The following is a 25,238-nucleotide window of genomic DNA, read 5'->3' as shown; positions in this document are numbered from 1 at the left end:
TGAGGAGAGCTGAGGGCTTTCTTTCCTTCTCTGAGTGAATATTGGAAACTTCTTTGTGGCGCAGCTGCAAGGAACATAGTCTCTGGAGTCAGAGAACTTGGGACTCGAATCCAGGCTCCTCCATTTCCTGTGCCAGATCCCTAGAGGCCAGCTGCTTTGGCTCCTTCTCCCTCAGAGTCCCCATCTGTGAAATGGGGAGAAGGCATCTCCTGAGTAGCTCCTCCCATCTTCCAGCTCCAAGGCACTGCTCTGTCTCCTGCACAGGGGAGATGTTATTTCCTGGGGAGAGGGGTCTGTCCGAGGGCGTATGAGGGCACAGGGGCTGGGAGCTGACAAGAGGAGGAAGGGCCCAGCCGCGGTGCTGCTCATCACGGGCATTGGGCACGGTGGCTGAGGGTGGCAGAGTGCAGACGGGAGAGCTGAGCGTGGGGGGCTGCTGCTGGAGGGAAGTGCCAACATAGGGCACTGCCCCCGGGAAGACCCCAGCCCTCGGGCAGTGTCAGCCTCGGAGGCCCAGGGATTCCCCCGCCCGCCCGCCATCACTTACACCAATATTGACGGTTAATGCCGTGTCGCCACCGTGTTCAACACTCAGCGCGGCTAATTGTTTTGACTGGGAATCGGCAAGGCGATTAAACGCCATCGATTTTGCCCTGCGCGCTGCATCGATTTTTAAATTTCCTATTGATCCCGGCCCTAAATCTCCTTAACCAAGACCTCACCGTGGAGATGACAGCCGCTGATTAGCTCCGGGCAGGGGTGGGGGGGGGTGGGGGTATGTGGGGGGAGCAGCCCCTGAGAGGGGAGAAACCCCAGCTCCTCCCTCCCCCCAGGGAACAGGGGTCCTGGTCCCCTTCCACCCATGAAGATAGAGGCCCCAGTAGAGAAAGGGGGACTTGGGAGGGTGGAGTTGGGGGGACCTCTTGTTCCTTTTACCCCCTTTTTTCCCGTTTGGGCTTTGCTCTCTACCTGTGGCTCTCTCCACACCTACTCTCTCTGTCTCCCCATTTCTTCTCTTTCCTTTACTATCCATCCCTCCGTCCATCCATCTGTCCATGCAGTCATCCATCCGTCCAGCCATCATCTCTCTCCCTACTGTCTCAGTCTGTCTTTTTCTCTCTTTTCTCCTTCTCAACTTCTGTCCAGCCTCCAATAATTCCGTGTGCGTTTGGCTGGTCCTGGGCCTCAGTCTCCCCATCTGTGCCAGCATATTTGCCGTGAGATAGGAAAGTAGTATACCAGACTTCCAGGTCCATGGCCATCCAACCTGTCCCCCTCTTGTCTCCCCTCTCAGGACTTCACGTATGGGGCACAAAGGTGTGAGACCGATGTGGGCTTACCGGCTTTGTTAACTCCCCCACAGGGCTCTCTCTTTTTCGACGGATGGACGTTGCTTCTCACTGTGAACTCATCAGTACTTGCCTGGGGAAGGTCTCCCTGACATCCTGTCTCTTTTGGGAAGTCTCTCCCTATCTTACAGTCCCCGCTCCTTCCCTGAAAGCCCACAGGAAGCAGGGGCAAAAGAGATCTCTGTGTGGGTTCCTTTCCCAGGAGGACCATGTTCCCAGAAGGCAAGAAACCAGGTTTTCAGACAAGGCACCTGGGCCCTTACTCTCTAACCAGCTCCCTCCTTCACCCAGCTCCACAGGACCCCAGGGAAGTCCCATCTCTTTTCAGCCTCGTCCACTGCATCTGTAAAATATGGCCGATCCCAGCTGTCACTCTGCTGCCCTGCAGGGCTGTGGACACTCTTTGGTGACTGGTCTCCCCATATCCTCTCTGTCCTCTCCATCTTCTGCACAGCACACAGTGGGACCTTTCTAAAGACAAAGTGGATTGTGCCCCTTCCCCTAGCTGCTAGGCCCAGGCCCTGTGGGGTGCAGCCTCTGCTATCCCTGAAGCCTCGTCTTTCCCACTTGTCTGGTGTCCCCTGGGCAGGTAAAGGCCTGACATTTTCTTCCCTTCCTCCCGGCCCTCTGCCTGACTAAAGTTTATTCGCTGTGCTCTGCTCGAGGGTAGCACCCTTCTTAGGTCTTCCCTGACTCCCCTGGGATTCTTGCAGCACCCTCTCCTTACCCCAGCATGTTAGCATTGGGTCTTGCCTGTGAGCCCTCCAGCAGACAGGGCAGGGACCTTATCTAATTCACCTCTGCACCCCCACCCTTGGTCCAGAGCCCAGCCTAGACATACTTCCATATCTGCCGATTAACCCAACGAATAAATGAATGAATGAATATATGAGTCAGAAATATCATCAGGACTTTTATTTTCATCTCCTTGCAGCACGCAGGCACCTGACGAGTAACTCTCTCAGATGTCTTTCTCCTTTGATCCCCCCACCCGTCCTTTGAAATACATAGCTTGCGAATTAATTAATCCCTCCATCTGTCCACCCCTTCACTCATTGCCCATCGTTTTCTTACTGGGGCATCCTGCATTTGGAGGGCCCTCTGCCAAAGGCAAACACTGTAAGACACAGTCCCTGCCCTTCAGGGGGCTTCCAGTCTGATGGGAAAAACAGATGTTCAACAAGGCAGGCAGTGGGATGCCCATTTAAGAGATGGGGACACTGAGGCTCAGAGCCCGGAAATGACCGCTGAGGGCAACAAGTGGCTGGCAGGACCTGAGTCCACATTCGCCAAGAGGTGCCTACGGATGGTGCCACAGGAGCCGAGTTCCTCTACTTGAGGAGTTGCCTCATCCTGCCCGAGTTGGGGATGCTTCACATATTCCCTAGGAGGCTGACTCTCTTCTCCTCTCTTTCCAGGTTCTCGACTGGACTGGGTTGGTGGCCTGAATGTATTAGCTTCGCTGCGTTTGCCCAAGAGGTAAGGGCCACGGCCTCAGAGCTTTGCTTATTGCTGTGCTCCGGGTCCTGTTCCCTTCCAGGAGTCCCTGCTTTCCCCTCCTCTTTCCTGGCTGCACCCCAGGAGTGGTGCCCTTCCTTGGTTTGCTCTGTCCTCCACGAGGTTAGCCTGTTTTGCGTTTTTATGCTCTGTGTGTCCTGTGGCTTTCTGGCCAAACAGGTGGTTCTGGGTGTGGGTGACCGTGAGGGTTTCTGCTGGTGAGTATCATGCTCAGCAGGAGAGAGATGGATAACTTGGTGGCTCAGATCACAGCTGGGGGGCAGACACGCCTGTGTGAACCCCCTTTCTTTCCCTTCCTAACTGGGAGTGACTTGGGATAGTCAGAGCCTTCATTTCCTCATCTATAAAGGGAATGATAACAGAACCCTCTTCAAGCGCTGTCCTGAGGGCGGAAGGCTAGTGAGGCAGTTCAGATTCCAACTCCAGAGCCAGATGGCCCCTGTGCCTCATGTGAGATGTGTAATCCTCAGTTTCCCCATCCGTCAGAGGAGGGTTATAACAGCACCCACCACACAGGATGGGAGGATGAAAGAAGTCACTCCATGGGAGCATTTGCCTCAGGAAGCAGGAGCTCAAAATACAGCTGGAAGATCCCCTGAACAAGTGAGGATTTGTGAGACCCCTCCTTGGAGCCCACTGAGACTCCTAAACAGAAGCAAGTGCTCCCCAGCAGCTCAGCTCATGAGGAAACGGGCTCTGGGCATGTGCTCTGGTGTTCGCTCCGCTCAGCCTGATGAGGCCCCGGTAGTGAGGATCCGGAGAGCGGTGGGACAGGGCCTCTGGGGTGGGACCTGCACCCCTACCACCACCATGCTGCCACGTCTATTTCTACCAGAGCAGCTTAACCCACTGGCCTCAGGACTGCTCAGGTTCAGGATGATTCTGGTTCCCTGGAAAAAGCACACATCCTGTTCTCAGACCCCTGCATTCCTTAGAATGCAGTTAGAATAGGGTCCACGGATGGGTTTCACGGGGTCTGGGGAGGCCTGTGGTGGCCCTCATAGGCGTCCCACCCAGGCATCCTTGCTGTACCAGGGGTCAGAGACTCACCTGAAGAAGCAGATGAAAGCTGTATCCCAGGGTCTGCAACCTGCGGTCGTAGGAACCACAGTGGACTAGAAAATGCATTGCGGTGGGAGACTGCTCTTCAGCTCCACTCTCTGTCTCCCTGCAGAGATGCAAACCCCACTTGCCAGATTTTCCAATTTTCCAAAAGAAGTCAGATATCCAGAATTTCGTGTGAAATCTCCCATTAAAAAATGTTTTTAATGTTTATTTATTTTTGAGAGAGACAGAGACAGGATGCAAGTGGGTTAGGAACAGAGAGATGAGGGAAACACAGAATCCGAAACAGGCTCCAGGCTCTGAGCTGTCAGCACAGAGCCCGACGCGGGGCTCGAACTCATGGACCGCGAGATCATGACCTGAGCCGAAGCCGGACGCGCAACTGACTGAGCCACCCAGGCGCCCCTCTCCCATTTTTTAAAATGTTGGCTACTAACACAAAATTTCAAAAATCTCCCTGTGGTCCAAGCCGCATGGTTTGGGCAATCTTTGGCCCATAGAATTCTAGTTATACAACTTTTAGTATAGACTTTCTCTTGGGAAAACCCATCCCTGTATCTCCCCAGTTGTGCTCCAGCTCAGGATCTTCACAGACCCCCTGAAACCCACCCATGGACCCCGTTCTAACTGGTAAGGAATGTGGGAGTCTGAGTATGGGATGTGAACTTTCTCCAGGGAGCCAGAATTGTAGCTTTGCCAGGAACTTTCAGGTCCCCTGATGCTCTTGATGTTGAAAAGAGGGTCAAGGAGGAGCTTCTTGCTGGCTCGGTCAATAGAGCATGCGACCCTTCACCTCTCGGTCGTGAGTTCAAGCCCCACATTGGGTGTGGCGCTGACTTAAAATCAAATTAAATTACATATATATGTATATATATACACATAAATTACATATATATGTATGTACATATATATGTATATATATGTGTATATATGTATATATATGTGTATATATATGCACATATATATTTAAAAAAAGAGGGTTGAGGAGCTTCCAGGTTGCAGAATTTGGGGACTAGAGGTTGGCTTTGAGGAATGCCTGAAAGTTGGGCTAAATTAGCAGAGGCTGCTAAAGGAATTATGTTTCAGAGCTGGCGGAAGTCGCAAACCAGGTCTCTGATTTTCGTTCTTTGTGTTCAGATAGATGTTTGTTAAGTATCCAAGGTTTCATGGACACACGTGTGACAGTTTCGGTAACACATGCCGAGAGCTGTTGCACCCAAGTGGCGGAACTGATATTTACCAAGGGGCCACCTCCATGCCAGGGCCTACTCTGGGTATTTTGCATTAATCCTCAGTGCAAGCCTGTGAGGTGGATGGTGGTCCCCTGTTGCCAGAGAAGGAAACTGAGGCACAGAGAGGGGAGGCAACTGGCCTAAGGCAGGTAAGCAGTAGAGGCAGAATTTGCACTCAGGTCTGCCTGAGCTGTAAGCTCTTGCTCTCCCACATCAATAGGACTCACCACAGCAGTTCGAATCTCCTCGGGATGGCTGATCCTTATGCTTAGGGGGGGTACTTGATTGGGGGTAAACCCCTGGAGTCTTATTTGTTGCCAACCCTGACAAATTTAAAAATGGAGAGGGTTGGATAATGCTTGGGCTATTTGTTGGCTTTTCACTAGAAACTAGAGAAAAATGTACAACAGGGGGTGTTTAGCTGATGGAGTCTGTGAACTAGCCCTGAAGGCTGCTGCCAATATATCTGAGTGGTCCACGGGGAAAGTTCATCCCCCCCCCCCCGCCCCCATCAGACGTGTTTGAAGGAGGCCACACTCTCTTCGGTATATCATTTTGTTACAAAACAACAACTACATCAAACATTGCCCCCACCCCCACTATCCTTTATAGCCGCACTTGGAAGGTGAGTGATTCCACTCCGGTATCTGGAGGCCTCCTCGGCGCCCAGACCCCCTCCAGCCCTGGAGGTGCTGTCTGCCTCTGTGCGCACGCGGCTCCCTTCCCTCCCCTCCCCTCCACTCTCTTGGGCCCTTCCCTCCACTCTTGCTTGAGTTCACTCCTCAGCCTAGCTCGGCTCTCCTGCTCTCCCTCTCTGTGTAAGGCTCCCTGACCCCTCACTAAGGCTGCATTGGCCCCTACCCCGTTCCTCCTTCCTGAGCACCGTTGCCATGTCTGATCACATATTTTGTGTGTACTGTCTGCCCCCATTAGCTGTCTGCACCCAGTCCCTGGCACAGTGTCAATGTTCAGTAAGGATTTGTTGAATGAATGAATAAAGAAATGAACACATGGACACATAAACCCAAATCCATCCATTTATTCCTTCTGCCAACATTTCTGGGGGGTTTCTAGTGTGCCAGGCCTTGTGTCTCAGTCTGGTGACACAGAGGGGAGGCAGACCTGTGTGGCCTCTGAGGGGCCCCAGATTGGTGGGAAGACAGGCATACGGACCCACTACCCTGAACTCACAGGTCTGCAAGGTGCTGGGGTCAGGAGGGAGTGGCGTATGATTGACTTGCCTGGGGTGGGGGAGCGGGCTCAGGCAGTCTATGAGAGGAGGAGGTGGTGAGGGGGTTCCTGCAGGGTTAGGAGAAGCCAAGGCTAAGTTACTGTTCAAGTGGGTGGGTCACTACTGGGGTCCATGGATGCTGGCCTGGCCTCAGAGTCCCCATGGACAGCCACTGTCCGCTGGACATCCAAGGCCCTCCCAGTGCTGGGCAAGAGCAGGTGGTGTTCCCACTCCGTCTCTCCCTCCCCTGTGTCCTTCCACAAAATGACTTGGTGGCCTTTGGTGTGGATGAGGCCCTGGAGTCCCACAGGTGGCATTCCCAGGGTACCCGCACACCCTGAGGGAGAGAGTCTGCCTCAGAAGCAGGAGCTCAGCTGTGGGTGAGAGGATTCCATTGCTGGCTCTGGTGAGGGGCCTTGGAGAGAACCCAAGGCTGCTTCAGAGGCAGGGACATGGAGCCATAAGGCAGTCGCTTCCTCCCATGGGTGAGAGTATGGGTGTGGCAGCAGAATGCTCCAGAAGTGGAAATGCAGGTCTGAGTGGCACTGCGGGTGTTCTGCAGATCAGAACCAAGGAGTCAGTATATGGGGTTGGGGACTTGCTTGGATGCCCCAAGCCCAGTTAGCCACCTTTATGTTGCACCGGGGGCTAGCACTTTGGCTACCGGAATAGGGCATGTGCTGTTACAGACGGGCCTCGGGGTCTGGGTCGGGTGGCTGGGCCAGAAAGCAGCTTCAGCGGGGGGCAGCTCCTTGCCTGTGGGTGGGCCCCACAGGGGTGGTCCATAGGGCGAGTCTGTGTGAGGCTGCAGGCTGGAGGCAGTCCTTACTGGGTGTGGAGTCGGATTCGGATTCGAGGTGCTGTTTGCCATTGTGGGATGCTCCGAGGTGTCAGGAGATCACTCCTTCCCTTTGGCTGGCACTGGCTGGGTGGAGATAGCTGTCACCCACCCAGGACTGGGAGCGTCTGTCAGCCACGGGGTGGGACCCAAATACAGACGTGGAGGAAGTGCAAATGGCTTTCCTCTCTCGGCAGCTTCAGGGACTGCTGGATCCCTGGCCTCGCAGTCCCAGAGCAAGTGAAGGCTGAAGTGCCCATTGTCCTGGCAGGCATGCAGCCCCAGGGGTGGCGGGCAGGCACTTGGCCCTAACTCCAAGTAGAGAGCTGGTAGACAGAGGTCAGGCCACAGAGTCTGACCCTAGGTCACTTTAGCAACGTTTCTTGGAAGTCAATATGTGCACTTCCAGCCCACCCCCGGGATTGTCCAGCTTACGTTGTCTCTGCTTCTGGTTTCCTTCCTTTCCTCTTCCCCATCCTGGGGCTCCACCCCTGTCCCTTTCTTTTTTCCTTTGCTTGGTTTCATCCGGGTCTTGGCTTCTCCATTCCACCCCACTCCCTCCTTGTTCTGAGCCTGGATCTGTTTCCAGTCTTGCAAGTAGAGTTTGTATGGGTCCACGTCTAGCTTTCTGTCTCCAGAGAGAGCCACATGGAGATGTGGACCTGGTGGGGATAAGGAGGAGGGGGGAGGGGTGAGGAAGAGAGGAGGAAAAAAGGTGCTTGAGGGAGAAATAAGTAAGGAGGTATCCCTCTCTTGCCCTTGGCCCGCTGCTCCAGGACAGCTTCTCAGGCCCCCTGTACAGCCATCTGCCCTTCTCTGGGGACATGTGTGGACAGGAGGGCCAGAGGAGTCATCTGAGAAAGGGAAAGATGAACTCGGGGAGACTCAGGGAGCACCCACAACAGATAAATGCCTGGAGAGGGGGAGCAGCTGAGAAGAGCAGACAAAGAGACAGGGAGATAGCCAAAAGTCAGCGGGGAGAGCAGGCAAGGGGCTCAGGGATAGTCAGAAAGAGTGTGTACGTGAGGGTGTGAGAATGAGCTGGTGGAGGTGAGGGCCATCGGCCTGGGGGGCGTGACGGGGGCGGGGTGCACCCACACCTGGGGTCTGCAGCCCCACCCCTCAACAGGCTGCTGTGGGGCAGAGTGTAAGGAACTTGTACTTGGCGAAGGCCCCTGGTGTGTGCTCCTGTGTGTGGAGGGAGAGGTGGCAGGGACTGTGGGAAGAGGGAGATACTGCTCCCACCTGCCCTGTGATCCGGAGCCCAGTCTGCTCCCACCCCTCCCTGCTGCTGTCAGGAGACCGTTCCTGTCTGTCCATCCTGTTCCCTCCCTGCCTTGGCTCACAGGGGCCTGGCGGACTGTGGGCCGCTAGGGCTTAGGCACCCCTGACTTCTGACCGGGGGTGGGGTGGGGCGGGAAGAAAGCCAGTGTGTGTGTGTGTGTGTGTGTGTGTGTGTACGCATGCGTGTGTGTATACCCACGCACACGAGTGCACAGAAAGAGAAACTGCTTTGGATTGAGCCCCCCTTAGCCCCTCTCTAGCTTTGCTGCCTCAGTGTTTTCTACGTTCCCAACTTCCTTCCACCTCCAGCTTCGAGGTCTCTCCCCAGCTGTCTCTGCCTTTCTGTCTTGCTCTCCCTGTCTGTCTTGTCTTTCTGTTTCCCTCTGTGAATCGTTCCCATCCCCCCAACTCCTCAGTCCTCCGCATATCTGGCCCCCATCCTTGCTTTATCTGCATGCCTCCATCACTGTGCCTTCCACGCTCTCTGTCTGTCTGGCCCCTGTGTCTGTGTGTCTCTCCATTGCACGGTTGCCCTTCCTCTGCTCCTTTTCTCTGCCGCTTCCTCCTGTGTCTGGGTCTCTTCCAGTCTCTTTCATCCTCTGTCTCTCTCGTCCCTGTCTCTCCAGGTCTCTGGCTGTCCATCCCTGCCTCTGTGTGTGTGTCTCTCACTCCCCCTCCCTCCCCCTTTTTTCTGTTTCTAACACCCACACTCACATCCTACCTCAGGAGTAATTGCTTTTGTCTGGGTTGGACTGGACTTGTGGTGGGGGGGAGGGCGGGGGGAGCGGGTGGCGCTGGGGGGGTTGGGAGGGACGGAGGTCGCTTGGTGGAGTTGAGGTGGCGTCCACTAAAGCAGGGGGTGCTGAGGAGCAGAGGTCCGGCGCCCAAGGGGGAAGGGGGAGGGGGCCGTGGGCCCGTCCTGGCAAAGCGATCTGGGGCCTCTGGCAGGGAAGAGAAGAAGGCCCTCACATTTGGATTTGGAGGCGATGTAGCTGATGTAGCCACAGCTATAAAACGGGCCAGCCGGCCCCGCAGTGGCAAAGCTCTGCCGCCTCGCCACCCTCCCCCACTCAGAGACCCCCTCCCCGCCCCTGCCAACACTGTCAGATGCACCAAGTCACCATGACACACGCAGGACACACCCAGAGCTTCCATCCCACTCGTGGAAATACACTTGGCCCTCGTCACACAGGGACACGTGGCATCACGTAGACACGCAGAAAACACACTGGCTCTCTGACAGTCAGAAAGAAAGGAGCTCCCCCACACACAGACGCAACCACACAGACAACCGCGCACAGACGCAGGCACAGAGTCCGCACACACAGACACACGGGGGCTCGTTGCATACTCCCCAGATTCTCACAGACTCACGCCCGCCCAGACACACTCAGGCGGCAGCTCGCACACGCGGGTTTCCTGGAACGCAAGAACACACAGCCACCATGTCACCTGGGGACGGAAGGTCACCGAGGTGCTGCTGGGGATACACGCACACTCCCCCGAGGGTCAGACAGATCTGCATACACACGTGTGGGGATGCCCAGAGTAGGGGAGATACTCATGAAAGCGCGCGCGCGTGCGCACACACACACACACACACACACACACACACACACACACACAGGGCTGCCGAGGCCCCGGGGATACACCCACAGATTCATGGTCACACGGACGTGACTCAGTAGCTGAGACATTCGGGGACACAGTCCTGGAGTTCCACAGCAGAGCTCAGGGACTCAAAGACACACGGCCGCCCAGGTGCACGGGAACACACGCACACACTATACGTACAGCAGCTAGACAGCACAGCGCTGCCCTGGAACCCCTGTCCGAAGCCTCACAATCCCCCCCGCACTTCCCCCGCCACACACACGTGCAGGCCAGGCCCTGGGGCGAGGCCAAGGCAGCTTCTGCCGACAGAGACCCAAGGATGGGGCAGCCAGGGGCTCTGTGGATGGGCAGCAGGCTGCCTGGGGGTTGCCCCACTGTTCTGGGCATCCATTCACCTTACCTTACTCCAGCACCAACCCAGGACTTCCCCCACTCTGTGGGCTCAGGACAATGTCTCCCCAGCACCCCCAGGTACCCTCTGTCCATCTCCCAGAGGTCCATCCCTCTCATACCCTCAAAGGGCCCCATCTCCCCGAGCTGCTCCCGACTGAGGGGATGCCTGCTTTCTTCCAGGAGGACTGTCCCTTAATTGATCCCAGCCCCCTTACCTGCCAGTGTGACCCCCGTCCCCATCTGCTTCCCTGCCCATTCCCATACTCACCCCCTCTCTTGGCTGTCCAAGCTTTCAGCCTCCCTAAGCTCTCCTGCTGTAGGGGGGTGGTTGGCAGGATGGGGTGGGGGCTTGGCCCCTCAGAGGTGTGGGTAAGGGGGCCATGGGGGCGGGGGACCTGGGTGCGGCTCTGAGAAAGGGAAGCAAGGCAAGCGGGGAGAGAGGGAGAGGCAGAGGCAGGCAGGCAGCCAGCCGGCTTTATATCCCTGCCGTATTGATCCACCATGTCACAGCCCCGGTCGATAGCCAGCCGAGAAAGAGAGGGAGAGAAGGGAGGGGAGGTTTGGGGGAGGGCAGCGGGACCCCTCTAGTCCTCGGCCCATCTGGGGCCTCCTTGGCAGGCTGTGGGGCCATGTTCCAGCCAGCCCACCCCCCCAAAAAGAGGCCCACCTTATCCTCCCCCCACGTCCTCTTGGCTGCGGCCCTCTCCCTGAGAGCCAGCTTCATGGAAGAATTGAAGCACAAATTTCCCCATTTCGTTCTGCCTCTGGCATCTCTTCATCTCTTGTGGGCACAGGGTTTGGGGGGCTGTGTGGAGGGATAGGCCGGGGAGGCTCAAAACTGTTTACTGCCTTGGCTCCCCTCTGCCCTCCACCGTTGGGCTGGGCAGGTGGGAGGCTCTGAGGCAGTGTTGGGTGGGGTTAGGGATGGACGGGAGTGTGAATCTTCCTTTGCTATGTGTTGGTGGGCAGGAGAAAGAACCTCGCTGAGCGTCCTCGTCCCCAGCCATCGATAGCCAGGTGCTTGGGAAGGCCCAGTCCACGTTACTTTCCTGCCCTTTCTGACTTGATGTTTCACCTTGAAGCTGTACCAGGCCAGGGCTAGAAACACACCATATTTAGAATTTCTTTTCCTGGTCCCCCTTTTTCTCAGAGGAGAGAGAAAACTCAGCTTCTCCCTCTTCTCAACCTCCTCTTCCCTCTTCCCTCTCTTCCCTTCCCTTAGAACTTTTTACCGCCTGCCCCCCTACCTAAGCCTCCCAAGCGCTGGGCAGGGAAGACAGGGATGTCTCCTTAGGTAGGAGCAGAGAAAAGTGTGAGGCTCCAGACAGCACTGAGAACCCTCCATCCTTGATCCCAGCTCTGACTCCGTCTCCCCTCTCTGGGCCTCAGTTTCCCCCCTAGCCCCATCTAACCCTGCCCGAGCTCAAAGGTTTTGTGTGGCTCTGGGATCTGCAGGGATTAGTACAGATGGGAGGCAGGGCCATGCAGAGGGTGAGACCAAGGCCAGAGGGGTGCCTGCTGCCCCTCCCTCAGCTGGGGCTGCCTGGGTCCCAGGTGCGGGGGACCCCCCCCAGCCCCCAACTCCCCGGGGGCTCCGGTTCTTTGTCTGTCCAGATCCTCCTCCCTTCCCAGCCCAGCCCAGCCTCCCAGAGAGGTTGAGGAATCACCTTAGCCTTGACCCGAGGGGGAGGGCAGAGGAGGGGCAGGCGAGCCCCACCCCCGCCTCCTGCCCATGGCCATCCCCACAGTCCTTCTCTCCCTGCTTCCCTGAGTACCAGGCCGCCCCCACCCAGCATAGGGATGGCTGTTCCCTTTGTTAGGAAGGGGGAGGGGAAAGAGCTGAGCTGAGGGGACGTGGCCTGACCCCCGACCTCTCCCCTTCCCTCCTCCCATCTGGGTCCCCAGGGGCTCAGAGCCCCCTTGACGGACAGTTCTGACCATCAGCCAAATGGCTCTGGGAGTGAGCAGGGGGCCAGGTAGGGGGGAGGGGAGGAAGGCCTGGCCAGGGCCCTGGGCCCATCAGAGAGGGGGCTATTTTATGGGTGGAGGGAGGCCCTTAGGATGAGTGGCAGGGGAGATAGGCACCCACAGGGGCAGGCTCTGGGGGGAGACTGATTGAACAAGGGGATGTGGAGGCAAAGAGGGGCTCAGCCCATAGCCAGTAGCTCTGGACACCCTGTGGGTAGGGGTCTGGCCTGGGCAGGCGCCCCCACCCCACCCCCAACCGGCCTTCGGCATTGGGAGTACAGCGAGTTTAAAAAAAAAAAAAATTAAAAGAAAAAAAAATAACAGGAGCAGGAGAAGCTGGGGGAAAAAATATATAAGAAAAAATATAATAAGAACTAAGCGGTGGCTGCAGGAGAGAGAAAGGGCAGGAGGCGGGGAGGGGGGCGCAGGGGGGAGGGCAGCTCGGGCCCTGGTCGCTGCGGAGGCCCGGCCGCCGGCCTCTGTGCTGAGCCCTCCGCGTCCCCCCTGCCGGCCCCCTCCAGCCCCGATCGATCCAGTTTCTTGGCAATAAAGCATTTTTATTGTCAGCTGCCCTGAATGCCAAATGTGAGCCTGGTCCTGCTCCCCCCTCAACCCGCTTCCTCACCACCCCTCCCCCAGCCCTCCTCCACCCCCTCCCCGCCACCCCCCACTGCAGAACCAGCATCGTCCATCACCAAGACCCCCTCCTCTTCCTCCTCATCCGTGTCAGCCGCAGTCCGGTACATCCTCAATAATCCACCAGGCCCCCTCCCCATCAAGGCTGCTAACCCCAAACCTTCAGGGGAGCAGAAAGGTGGGCTGTGGACGAGTCATCTGGGGGGCCACGGGGATGGACAGGACGGTGTCAGGGTGGGCAGGCAGGGAGATGATGGCCACAGGTTGAGGGAGATGTGGGCAGAAGTCAGGAGAGCTGGAGCCGGCCCCCAGAGCAGGGGATAAGAACAGGTGGGGGAAGGCAGGCTCCTGCCCCTGGGGCTGGCTGGTTGCGTTCAGGGGCCTGCACCCACCCCTTTCACACTGTCTGGGGACCAGGGGAAGGGATAGTGTGGGATTGGACACCCCTCCCACACCAGCTCCTCAAGGACTGGGGACAATGACCCCTCCTCCACAGGACTTCCCCACAGGGGTGTTGGGGGAAGCAGTTTACAGAGGCCCTGGGAGCCCCACCCGGCTTGCTCTTGCTCCCCCCAATTCTGTTCTCTCTTTCTCTTTGTCTCTCTTTCTTTGCATCTTTCTGTCTCTGTCTCTGTATTATTCGTGACTCTCTCCTCCCTCCAGGGATGTAAGAACCCCCACACCCTTCTCTGTTCTACCTGCAGAGTCCCCAGTTATTCTTTTCCTGCCGCACGCTTTTTCTCTGCCCACTCACTACACACTTTTCCCTCTGACCTCTCCTACCCTGCCTGCCCCCACATCGCTCCTCTCCTTGCAGTCTTTCTTGGTTTCTCCCCGCTCCCTCAGCGTGAAAATGAACAGAGGCCCAGGCCCTTAGACATCAGCAGGAAGTGCAGAGAGATCTCAAGCCCCTCTTCTCTTCTCCCGGGGGCCTCAGTGCCTGGAGTTAGAACGAGTCTGCACCTGCTGAGCCAGAGCAGGAGAACTGGGGATTGGGTCCCCCAGATGTGCCACGTGACTTTGCTCCTGTCACCTGCCTGCCCTGAACCTCTGTTTTCCCCGTCCTGTGGGTGACCTGTGGGTGCCTGGAGTTCTCTCAGGCTCCTGGGGAGGCAGCTAGGCAGGGTTCTGCTGCAGAGCCTGGTCATAACCCTGTCCAGGTGTCCTACGATGCAGCCTCAATGCCGCAGACCCGCCCTCTCACCTTCTCCTGGAGACCCAGAAGGGGAAGCTGGGGAAAGCCCAAGATGCCAAGACTTTCCCTCTGGTCCTGCCAGGGCAGGTGGTGCTTTAGGGGGTGGTGTAGGGCATGGGTTCCTGACCCCAGGTAACGCTTCCAGCATCAGCCCTGGAGGGCGAGGACAGCGTCACTTGTCCCTAGCTCAGCGTCTGCCATGAGCAAGGGGTTCAAGAGGTCTCTGTGGATGGGTAAGCAAACAAGGAAGTGAGGAGGAGCCTGTGTAATGGTGGGGCATGCCAGAGGAGAAAGAGAGAGGGGAGAGGGGCCGCTGAGGTGGGGGGGGGCTGGGGGCGGGGCTGGGGGCAGAGCAGGGAGGAGCAGAGGGATTTGGACATCTCTGGGTTGCACCGATGGGGAGTGGACAGGTAGGGGGGCACTCGCGAGAGGGAGGATTCCAGGATGAACCCCAGTCTCCTTTCCAAGCCGCCATCCTTCACCTAGAGCTCAGCGACCCCCCAGTCACCAAGCCCCTACACTAGTGCCGAATTCCCATTTCCTCCTGTCATTACCCACAGCTCCCTGGCTTGTGAAGGGGAGTGAAGAGCTGTGTGTCTGTGATCCCGCTGGCACGTGGAAAGAGGCAGTATGTGTTAAAAATGTGGTATATATACACACACGTACCTCCCCACACGCCATGTGCTTGCTTATGCCTAAAACGTTCCTACTTTTCACCATCATGAAATGTTTTGTCCTATCTTCAGATAATAATTTTCTTTTCTTTTTTTTAAAATGTTTTATTTATTTTTGAGAGAGAGAGAGAGAGACAGAGAGAGAGAGAGAGAGAGAGACAGAGCATGGGCAGGGGAAGGGCAGAGAGAGGGGGAGACACAGAATCTGAAGCAGGCTCCAGGCTCTGAACCGTCAGCACAGAGCCCGATGTGGGGCTCGAACCCACAAACCGTGAGATCATGACCTGAGCTGAAGTCAGACGCCTAAATGACTGAGCCACTCAGGTGCCCCAATTTTCTAATTAGTAAAAGGCCTTCCTAACAGAAGAGCGAAAGATTTCTGTGGGCTGTGTGGGGGAAGGGCCCCACCTGAGTTGGGGCTGGGCTGGACCCTGGGATAGAGATGAGGTTGGCAGGTGACTGAGATGTATGGGATACTGGTGGAGGTCCAGGAGACCTGGAAGGAGGTGAGGGGTCTGGAGACGTGGAAGGAGGCAAGAGGTCTGGAGACCTGGGAGGAGGCGAGGGGTCAGGAGACCTGGGAGGAGGCGAGGGGTCAGGAGACCTGGGAGGAGGCGAGGGGTCAGGAGACCTGGGAGGAGGCGAGGGGTCTGGAGACCTGGGAGGAGGCGAGGGGTCTGGAGACCTGGGAGGAGGCGAGGGGTCAGGAGACCTGGGAGGAGGCGAGGGGTCTGGAGACCTGGGAGGAGGCGAGGGGTCTGGAGACCTGGGAGGAGGCGAGGGGTCTGGAGACCTGGGAGGAGGCGAGAGGTCAGGAGACCTGGAAGGTGAGGGGTCTGGAAGCAGAAGCTGGAGAGACGGGCAGGAGATGGAGGAACCTTATCGGTGGCTATTTCACCTGCTCCCTGGCTGCTTGAGGACAATCCCCCCAGATTGTCACCTTTATGGAGTGCAGGACATGTCAAGACTTCCCACTGCCCGCCTTGACAGCTGAGCGCAGACTTGGGAGTCCCAGTCCATTTGGCTTCAGGTGCCCCTCCTTTGAGAGGTCCTCTCTGATCAACCTTCTCTCCACTGCCCTCTCATCATCCCCCAAACCTTGCCCCCAAGACTTTGCTCATGCTGTTCCCTCCTGTGCAAGAGTAACGGTCCTAACAGCTGCTCCTGACAGCTTACTTTGTGCTAAGCTCTCGACCTGCAGGCTCTGGCTGAACTCCCAACCGTTGGTGAGCATGGTCATCATTCTCGCTTTGCAGATGGAGCACTGAGGCTTAGGGAAGGGAAGTGGCTTGCCCAAGGTCACTAGCCAGTGAGACAGCCATTCAGGTCCAAACAACTCTGGTTGCCCCCCCCCCCGCTTTTTTTTCACTGATCCAACTGGTTAAATATTTGTCCAGAGCCCCACTGCAAGAGGTCAAGTTCTGCTGGAGATTCATGGGAAACGTGACCGCCTCCATGTGCTGGGTTCAAATCCTGACTCTTCCACAGACTTACTGTGACACCATGAGCAGGTAGCTTCCCCTTTCTGAGTCTCGGTTTCTCCTCTGGCTCACAGCCACCACCTCCTAGAAGTCAGTGAACGAGGAAATGTAAAATGTCTGGCAGATAAGGCTGCTTGACAAATGGCTGTGCCCTTCTCTCTCACTCTTCCCTGAATGCTGCTCAGCCTCTAGGTTCTAGCTCTTCTGAACTTTTATATTTGAAGAACATTTCTTTCCAGAGGACTTTTTTTTTAATTTTTTTAACGTTTTTGTTTATTTTTGAGACAGAGAGAGACAGAGCATGAACGGGGGAGGGGCAGAGAGAGAGGGAGACACAGAATCGGAAGCAGGCTCCAGGCTCTGAGCCATCAGCCCAGAGCCCGATGCGGGGCTCGAACTCACGGACCGTGAGATCGTGACCTGAGCTGAAGTCGGATGCTTAACCGACTGAGCCACCCAGGCGCCCCTTTCCAGAGGACTTTCAAGATTCATTGTCTGTTTGGATCTTCCACTACCCTGTAAGGGAGGAATTATTATCTTGATTTTATAGAAGTGGAGACTGAGGCTCAGACGACTCAAGTCCCGCCTTAGCTGCTCGGCCCCATAAAGGATCCGTTTAATTGACACATTCCACACCTCTGCTGGGCCCTTGCCATGTGCCAGGCCCTGTGTTGGGCACTGGAGATAGAGCAGTAAACAGAACTGGTGCAGTCTACTTTTGTGGAGTCGACAAACCAGAGTGGATGTGGATCTTTAAGTGTAAATATCGATTAAATAAGCAAAATCAGAAATTGTGATAAGTTACTCCAAAGAAGAGACAGTTTATAGGGAATCAACAGCATCTGGGCAAGACATTTAAGCGGAACCTTGAAAGAGGAATAGGACTTAATTAGACAAAGAGTCTTCTAGGCAGAGGGAATAGCACATGCAAAGGGCCTGGGGTTGCAAAGAGTTTGATTTGAGGAACAGAGAGGAGGCAGTGTGGCTTGGAGCAGAGTAGGTAAAGGGGAGAGTGGTAGGGGAAGAGATGAGAGGTGTGGACAGGAGTCGGATCACACAAGACTTCACAGCCTGGGTTAAGGGGTTTGGGTTATTTCTCTAAAGCAGGGAAGCCCCTGAAGTCTTTATAAAGTATTTTTTTTAATTTTTTTTAACGTTTATTTATTTTTGAGATAGAGAGACAGAGCATGAATGGGGGAGGAGCAGAGAGAGAGGGAGACACAGAATCGGAAGCAGGCTTCAGGCTCTGAGCCATCAGCCCAGAGCCCGACGCGGGGCTCGAACTCACGGACCGCGAGATCGTGACCTGAGCTGAAGTCGGACGCTCAACTGACTGAGCCACACAGGCGCCCCAGAAGCCCCTGAAGTCTTAAGCAAGGGAGTGACAGCCTGATTAAGTTTTAGAAAGACCCTCTTGGGGGGCGCCTGGGTGGCTCAGTCGGTTGAGCGACTGACTTCGGCTCAGGTCATGACCTCACAGTTTGTGAGTTCGAGCCCCGTGTCGGGCTCTGTGCTGACAGCTCAGAGCCTGGAGCCTGCTTCAGATTCTGTGTCTCCCTCTGTCTCTGCCCCTCCCCACACATGCGCGCGTCCACTCTCTCTCTGTCTCAGAAATAAAAAACATTACAAAAATAAAAAAAAAAAAAACAAAGAAAGACCCTCTTGGGGTGCCAGGGCGAGAGGAGACTATGAGGGTCAGGCATAGCAACACAGAGCCCTGCAGGGAGGAGGCAGGAGGTGGCACCCAGCCTGGGGGTGTAGAGGAATCAGAGGGAGCTTTGGGGATGGTGCTCATATGGAGGCTCCGAGCCAATCCAAGGTCACACGGCTGGTCAGCAAGAGGGTCTGACCCCGCACATACCCAAGCCTTTCCTGTCACCGTGCTACTTTTTCTCTAGGAGCTCAGGGGAAGCCTCTGGGAGGCAGAATCCTGCCTTGTATCTATTTCATGTTTTCTACACAAACCTCAAAGTGCCTGGTGTTTTTGGTACAGAGGAGAAGTTCACTGCCAGACAGAGGTTCTGCATGGAGGTAACTGAGGGTCCTTCCTTAGGATACTCCACGGAGGCGGTGAGCTCTGAGCCAGGTGGTGCAGGGGGCGAGTCGGTCCGAAGGTGTTTGCTCTCCTCGCGGCTGGCCTTGCTGTGTGAACTTGGAGAAAGTACCGGGGCCCCGGGGACGCTGTTCAGGGTGCATCCCCGTGTTGCCGTGACTCAAGGGAGGCAACCGACACGGAAGCTCTTAGCGAATTGCTCCTATTGGCAGGAGGCCATAACCGGGACAGGGATGGGAGGCATGTGATGTCTCAGACAGCAAGTCCAGGCCCAAGCCCAGTGTTTTCTGCCAAGCCAAAGGGAAGAAGCGAGTAAGGGGGTGGGGAGAGTTAGAGCAGCAGGATGGCAACATGGGCTTTGGAGTCCAATTGCCTGGATGCCGACCCTGGTTCCATCTGTGTCAGCCCGGGCAAATGATTCAACCTTGCTCAGCATCAGTTTCTTCATGTGTAAAATGGGCATGTTGGCAGTAATTCTCTTGTAGAACCACTCAGTGAGAATATTCAATAAGAAAATGCACGGGAAGTGTTTGTAGCCAGCGGGTGCAGGGTACCTCCTATAACTGTCTAAAGCTGAACTCTGGATTCCTTGTCCCTGGGCTCCTCTAGAAACTTGTCCCATCTCAATAAATGGTTGTCACACCAAAAACCTACACATCTCCCTTGATCCTTCACTTTCCTTCAAATGTCCAGAGAGCTCAGTTTGTTTCCACGGTGGCAGGGACTGTCTCATACGATGTGGGCCAACCTAGTTCCCTCAAGTTAAACGCCTCCGAATAAATGTTTGTGGAGCAGCTCCTGCAGACAAGGCTCTGTGGATGCCGCTCAGAGGCCACACAGCTCCGAGAGGGGCTCAGAGAGGTTGGGTGGCTTGCTTGAAATCACACAGCAAGGACTCGGCAACCTCCATAGAGGCGGAGAGGGGCCCAGGGCACTTCTAATTTTTGAGCTTCCCAGTACGCTGAGAATAAAGGAACACCAAAGTGCAGTTAGAGACTCGTGCTCTCAGCAGCAGGAACAACAAGATGCCAAACGACTAATATTTGCAAGGTCATTTATTAAATTATTTGATTTAGTAAAACAAGATTCATAGTGTCCCACAGGAGGTGTGGTTTGCCAGTAGCACTCAACTGGAAAGTTAAAAATGGGAATCTTGTTCAATGAGGCCCTTCATGAATGTGATACCTGGTGCAAATGCCACCCCTGCCCTTGCGTCACTGCACCTGCCACGGGGACCTTACCACTATGTGACTCCGAACTTGACGCCTTTTCTGCTGCGTTCAGTTGCTTTTGCAGAAATGCGGGAGGTCCAGGACCTTGTGGTCTTCTGACAGGAGAAACCCGCACAGCAGCACACCCGGTGGGAAGGAGAGCCAGGTTCTGGAATCACCCTGCCCCTTCCTGGTCTGAGCAAGTCCTTGCCCACTCTGACCCACCTCAGGGTGCTCCTCTGGAAAGAGGGGAAAGTAACAGCACCTGCTTTATTGGATCACTGGGAAGATGTCGGGAGATGAGCGAGGAAAGCACGGAGCAGGTGCCGGGTAGCTGTTTGTACTATTTAGGATAACAGTGGACAGCCTGGGGCCAGGGGCATGGTGGCTTGAGAACTCCTCAAGGGTGGGTGCAAGGCTGAGATGCTCGGTGTCCTCAGTTCTTGGCACAGGGTCTGGCACAGTGGGCCCTCCATGAAGGTGTAGAATTGCATTGCACAGAAGACGCTTTGGGCCAGGCTGGGTTGGGGATGGGAGCACCTAGGGACGATAGGGGAGCCTGTCCCCTGTGGAGGGCCTGGCCTTTGATTTCTTCTCCACCCCCATCTGCCTCCTTGTGAGGCCAGGCAGGCACTCCCATCAACTCCCTTTTGCATGGTGTGGAGGTCACTGTCCCTTAATTTATTCCTAAGTAAATAGCTACCAAATGCCTCCTATGTGAACATAGCGGTGGGGACATAGTGGTGAACAGGTCAGACAAGAGTCAGAGTGATTATTTTCATGATTCCAATCTGAATGTTAAGCGGTAGGTTCACATGAACACATTATTTAAAATAAATAAAATAAGCAAAGAAATAATGGGAGCTCTGCCCAGCCAACAATGGGAGTAGGCAGTGAACCAAAGCTTATGATTAATGCAATTTGGGGTAGCTGAGGCCCTTTTATTTTTTTTATTTTTATTTTTATTTATTTTTTATTTATTTTTGGGACAGAGAGAGACAGAGCATGAACGGGGGAGGGGCAGAGAGAGAGGGAGACACAGAATCGGAAACAGGCTCCAGGCTCTGAGCCATCAGCCCAGAGCCCGACGCGGGGCTCGAACTCACGGACCGCGAGATCATGACCTGGCTGAAGTCGAACGCTTAACCGACTGCGCCACCCAGGCGCCCCATGAGGCCCTTTTAAAAAAAAAAGGAGGATAAAACTGAACAGGACAGACATGCTCCCTATCCTCCTGGTGTGGAGATTCAAGTGGGGGAGGCAGATAATAGACAAGTACGTAACCTGCGGAAACTTGAATGTTAGGCAGTGAGAAGTGCTGAAAGAGGATAGAAATGAGAGAAAAGGCTAATGTGAGGCAGGGTGACCAAGACCTCCCTGTTGAGGACATGGAAGTGGAATCCTGGAATGAGTGAGGGAATGGGCCCTGGAACAGCTGGGGAAAGATGGCACCAGGCAGGGGGAGAGCATGAACAAAGGTCCTGAGGCATGTCAGAGCTTGGGCTTGGGTTGTAGGGACAGAAAGCCAGCAAGAAGGAAGTGAGTGATGGGTGGGGAGCAATGGGAGGTGATGTGGTAGAGGCAGGCTCTGGTCGGGTCGCATGGCGGGGTTCAAGGTTAGCCAGCTGGTTAGGATAAGGAGTCTTGAAGCTGGCATATTTGGTCAGCCTCCTGAGGCCTCCCAGGCTTGGGCTGTTAGTACCCTGGACAGCGGCTCAGCCCCTTAGAGCACTTGCAGCTACGGGGCGCACCCTACTGAACACAGACTTCTGTGAAGGTCTGCTTCTGTGGAGTGAGTTAGGGGCAGGTGGGGAGCAAATGACACTACAATGTGTATGAATTGGCCCCTGCCCACAGGAAGCGCAGTCATGTGGACGAATCATAAATGTACAACTTAATCAATCTTTATGGAGCCAACATCTGTGCAGGCACCAGTTAGGTGGGGATAAAGAAGGCCACCAGCACCCAGCAGCCCCCACCCCTGTGTGTCCCTTCTCCAAGACACCCCTCCCTCCCTCCCTGCTGGAAGTAACCACTGTTCCTCACTTTGGAGATAATCATTTCTTTGCTTTTCTTTCGTAGTTAGTCACCTATGTCTCATTTAATGCATTCTAATTTGAATTCAAAACATGAATACAATCTCCTCTAAAAACCAAAACTGTAATAGAAAAGGTTAAAAGCTCTCTGCTTTCCCAGTTGGTCCCCTCACAAAAGGTAGCTGTCATTAGTTAGTTACCTTCAGACCTTTTTGTCTGCGTTTGTCAATTCTTGCACACCCATACAAAAATATGGTGTTTTTTTGTAGCTGTTTTACATAAATGATATTAATTTGTATAAATCCTTCTGCAGTTTGCGTTTTCACTTAACAGTGGCTTGGACAACCTTCTGTGTCCGTACCTGTATGTCTGTCTTGTTCTCTTTCATAACCACATACTGGGGAGATGCACTATAATTTACTTAGCCACTGTCCTATTGGTGGCATCTAGGTTGTTTCCGATTTTTCTCTACTTCAAACCTTGATGTGATGAACACTTCGTGAAATTTCTGAACTCCTTGACGGTGGCAAGTATTATGTTTAAAATTAGTGAAGTTCCTGTCAGCCCATGTTACTGCCCCCTTTTCACAGAGGAGGACCCTGAAGCTCAGAGAGGTGAATTCACTTGCCCAGGGTCACACAGCAAGTGAATGAAGGAACCCGTTTCCAAATCCTCATATGTCTGACTCCTAAACCAGTGCTTATATACACCGTATGGATAATTACAGTCTGCAGAGTGCGTGCCCCAATGCAACAAACATTCCTGGAGCCCTGGCAGTCTGCAGGCCCAGGGCTGGGCTCCTCCCCCACAGCAACAAATCTGATGCCGCCCTGCCCTCAAGCTCTGCCCTGTGGGGCAGCCTCCATGGGAAGTAATTACAATGCAGTACCATTGGTGCTAAAGCCCAGAATGTTGCCTGGAGCTGTCAGAAGAGGAGGTCATTACTATTAATTGGGACTCTGGCAGAGTTAGAGAAGGCTTCCTGGGAGGGGAAATTTGAGCCAAGGCTGACAAAGGAGGCAGGAAGGCCAACCCAATGTGTTGAAGAAGGTGAGCTCTGAGGGCAAAGTAGCTGCAGAGGTTGGCAGAGGCCCTTACCCACTTGGGCTTGGAGAGCCAGCCTTGGACTTCATTCTGTGGGCTCTGGGAGCCCTGAGGGATTCACTCATTCAACAGAGAAAGTTGGAGCACCTACTGTGTGACAGGCACTATCTCAGGTGTTGGGAATGTTACAGTGAACAAGACAAAAAAAAAAAAAAAAAAAAAAAGAAAAAGACACCTGCTTTCAGAGAGCTTACATTTCACAGGGGTAACCAGACAGTAAAACAAGTTGACAGTAATTGAGTTCTAGAGAGTGCTACAATGAAAAGGAAACCAGGTGATGGAAGGCAGACAGAGTAAGGGAGGGCCCCTCGGAGGAGGCAGCCTTTGAGTTGAGTTCTCAGGGACAAGAGGAATGGAAAGAGATGGGAACAGCATTCTAGGGGAGGGGTCAGCAAGGTCAAAGGCCTCAAGGTGGGGACAGACTTGGCTTCTTCCAGTGTGGCTGGTGTGCAGTGCTCTCCATGGGGAGAGGTGAAGTCTTTCAGGGCCCTGGAGGCCTTGATGGTGCATGGACCGGGCTTGTCTGAGGGGCAGAGGGGAGTTATTGGAGGGCTCCTGGACCAAGGACGATGGCCTTTGTGCTTCAGCCTTTGGACAGCTCCCTCCCTGCACGGGGGACTGTCGGTGGCTTCCCACCTGCAGTCATGCTGGAAGAGTGGGAAGTCTGGGCTGGATTGGTGTGGACAGCATGGGGGTGGGTGGGGACTCCTGGGTCAAGGGCGGTGCCTTGTCCGGGGAGGGCCCAGGGCCAGGCACCTGTTTCTTTAGCTTCCTTGGAAGCCCTGGTGGATAGGTGTTGATGGATGCCAAGGACCCTGTTCTCAGGGGACCTACAATCTGAGAGACATATGCAAGCCAAGAGGAGGAGCAGTGAGCTCAGCACAGCAGTTTAGGCACAGGCTTTGGGATCAGGGAGACTGTGGGTGTGCCCCGGCCTAGCTGTGACTGTGGCCCTCACTTTCCCTCATGTCTTTAAAATGGGGATAACAAAAGTCCCTGATAAAAGGCAAGGAGTCAGTGAAATCCTGAGTATAGTCAACCAGGTCCTTCTTAGAATAAGCTGCAATACATTCCCCTTCTCTTCCTATATTTGTTGTGTAGCTAATTGATCCATCAGACTATCTTGCCCATTCTTGTTTCTTTCAAGCACAGAATGTTAGAGCTGGAAGAAGCTTTTGCAAGCTCCTTCAGCACACCTCCCACCTAGAGATGGGGAAACTGAGGCCCAGAGTGTGCCAGGGGCTGCCCTAGGCCACCAAATGGCCAGGTTAGAATGGGGATCTGCTTGGTCTTGTGACTTTTATCTTCTTTAAGTCATATCACAGTGCTTCTCGATTCCTTCTCAGTTGAGGTGAACTCCTGGGAATTCCGGCAGGTTTGGGAAATTGGTGTCAGGAGGCTGGAGGTGGTGCGACAAGAAATGTTGTGTCGATGTGAATTTATTAAGCATCTGCTGACTTCTCAGTCCATGGACTTACTGCTTCCGAGATGCTGCTTCCTGATCTTGTCCCCAGCACTGACCTGAGCATCTTCCCTCCCACTATCCATCTGTGACCCAGGCACTTGCCCAGTCATCCACTTGCAGGCCCACTAGAGTCCTGTAGAATCTCATGTGAAAGTGGACCCTCATGGCCTCAGCCTCCCTGTCATCTGGGTCTTTGTCCCAGCCTCCTCTCTGTTAATCCTACCTCTAGATTCCACCGCTGGCCTGTCCTCATGCTGTGGATCTCTCTTACACACACTATTCCTGCTCAAAAGTCTCCCACCTACAACATCAAATCCAGCCTAAGGCATGTATGGCGCCCTGCCCAAATCTTTCTCATCCCAGCTTGAGCTCTGCCTCCTCTCCAACCTTTCTGCGGTAGGAAAGGTACTCCTGTGCTCCTGGGTTTCATTCTTCACTCCTCCCTCTTCCCCCCCCCCCACCTTCAGCAAATCACCAATTTCATGGGGTCTACTCTCAAAATTGCTTCTAGGGACACCTGTTCCTTTCTTCCCCCACTGCCACCACGCTGGTCCCAGCCATTATCCCCTCCATCTCATGTGGGCACCACCCATTTCCCCACGGCCAACCTCCCACAGCAGCCTGAATCATCCACAAAAACATTTACAGAGCCACGTCACTTCCCTGCTCAAGACCCCCTCAGTGGCATCTCACTGTGCTTGCAGTAAAATCCAAAATGCTCACCTGGCCTGCAAGGCCCTGGGGTGTGGCCCTGCCTCCCCACCTTGTCTCCTATATCTTCCTTGTTCAGTCTGTACCAGCCAATCGTGCCTCCCTTCCGCTCCTGGAATGGCCGTGTTGTTTGCTGCCATGTTGTTTGTGAGGAGGACAGGTCTGGGTTTGACTCCTGAC

At 54.8% G+C, this 25,238-nt stretch overlaps 1 protein-coding gene across 1 annotated transcript in view; it reads left to right on the top strand.

The window, feature by feature from the left end:
• The first annotated feature begins 2,770 nt into the window (after positions 1-2,770).
• POU2F2 (POU class 2 homeobox 2) overlaps positions 2,771-25,238 on the top strand; it is a 57,185-nt gene continuing 34,717 nt past the window's right edge. The window contains exon 1 of the mRNA XM_042968690.1: positions 2,771-2,828. The gene's annotated coding sequence lies outside the window, so the exon portion shown is untranslated. The remainder of the gene's footprint in view (positions 2,829-25,238) is intronic.

The sequence above is a fragment of the Panthera tigris genome, chromosome E2 (assembly GCF_018350195.1).
Source record: "Panthera tigris isolate Pti1 chromosome E2, P.tigris_Pti1_mat1.1, whole genome shotgun sequence".
Classification (NCBI taxonomy): Eukaryota; Metazoa; Chordata; class Mammalia; order Carnivora; family Felidae; genus Panthera; species Panthera tigris.
Note: the sequence above shows the minus strand (reverse complement) of the source record. Positions and strands in the feature narration are given on the sequence as shown.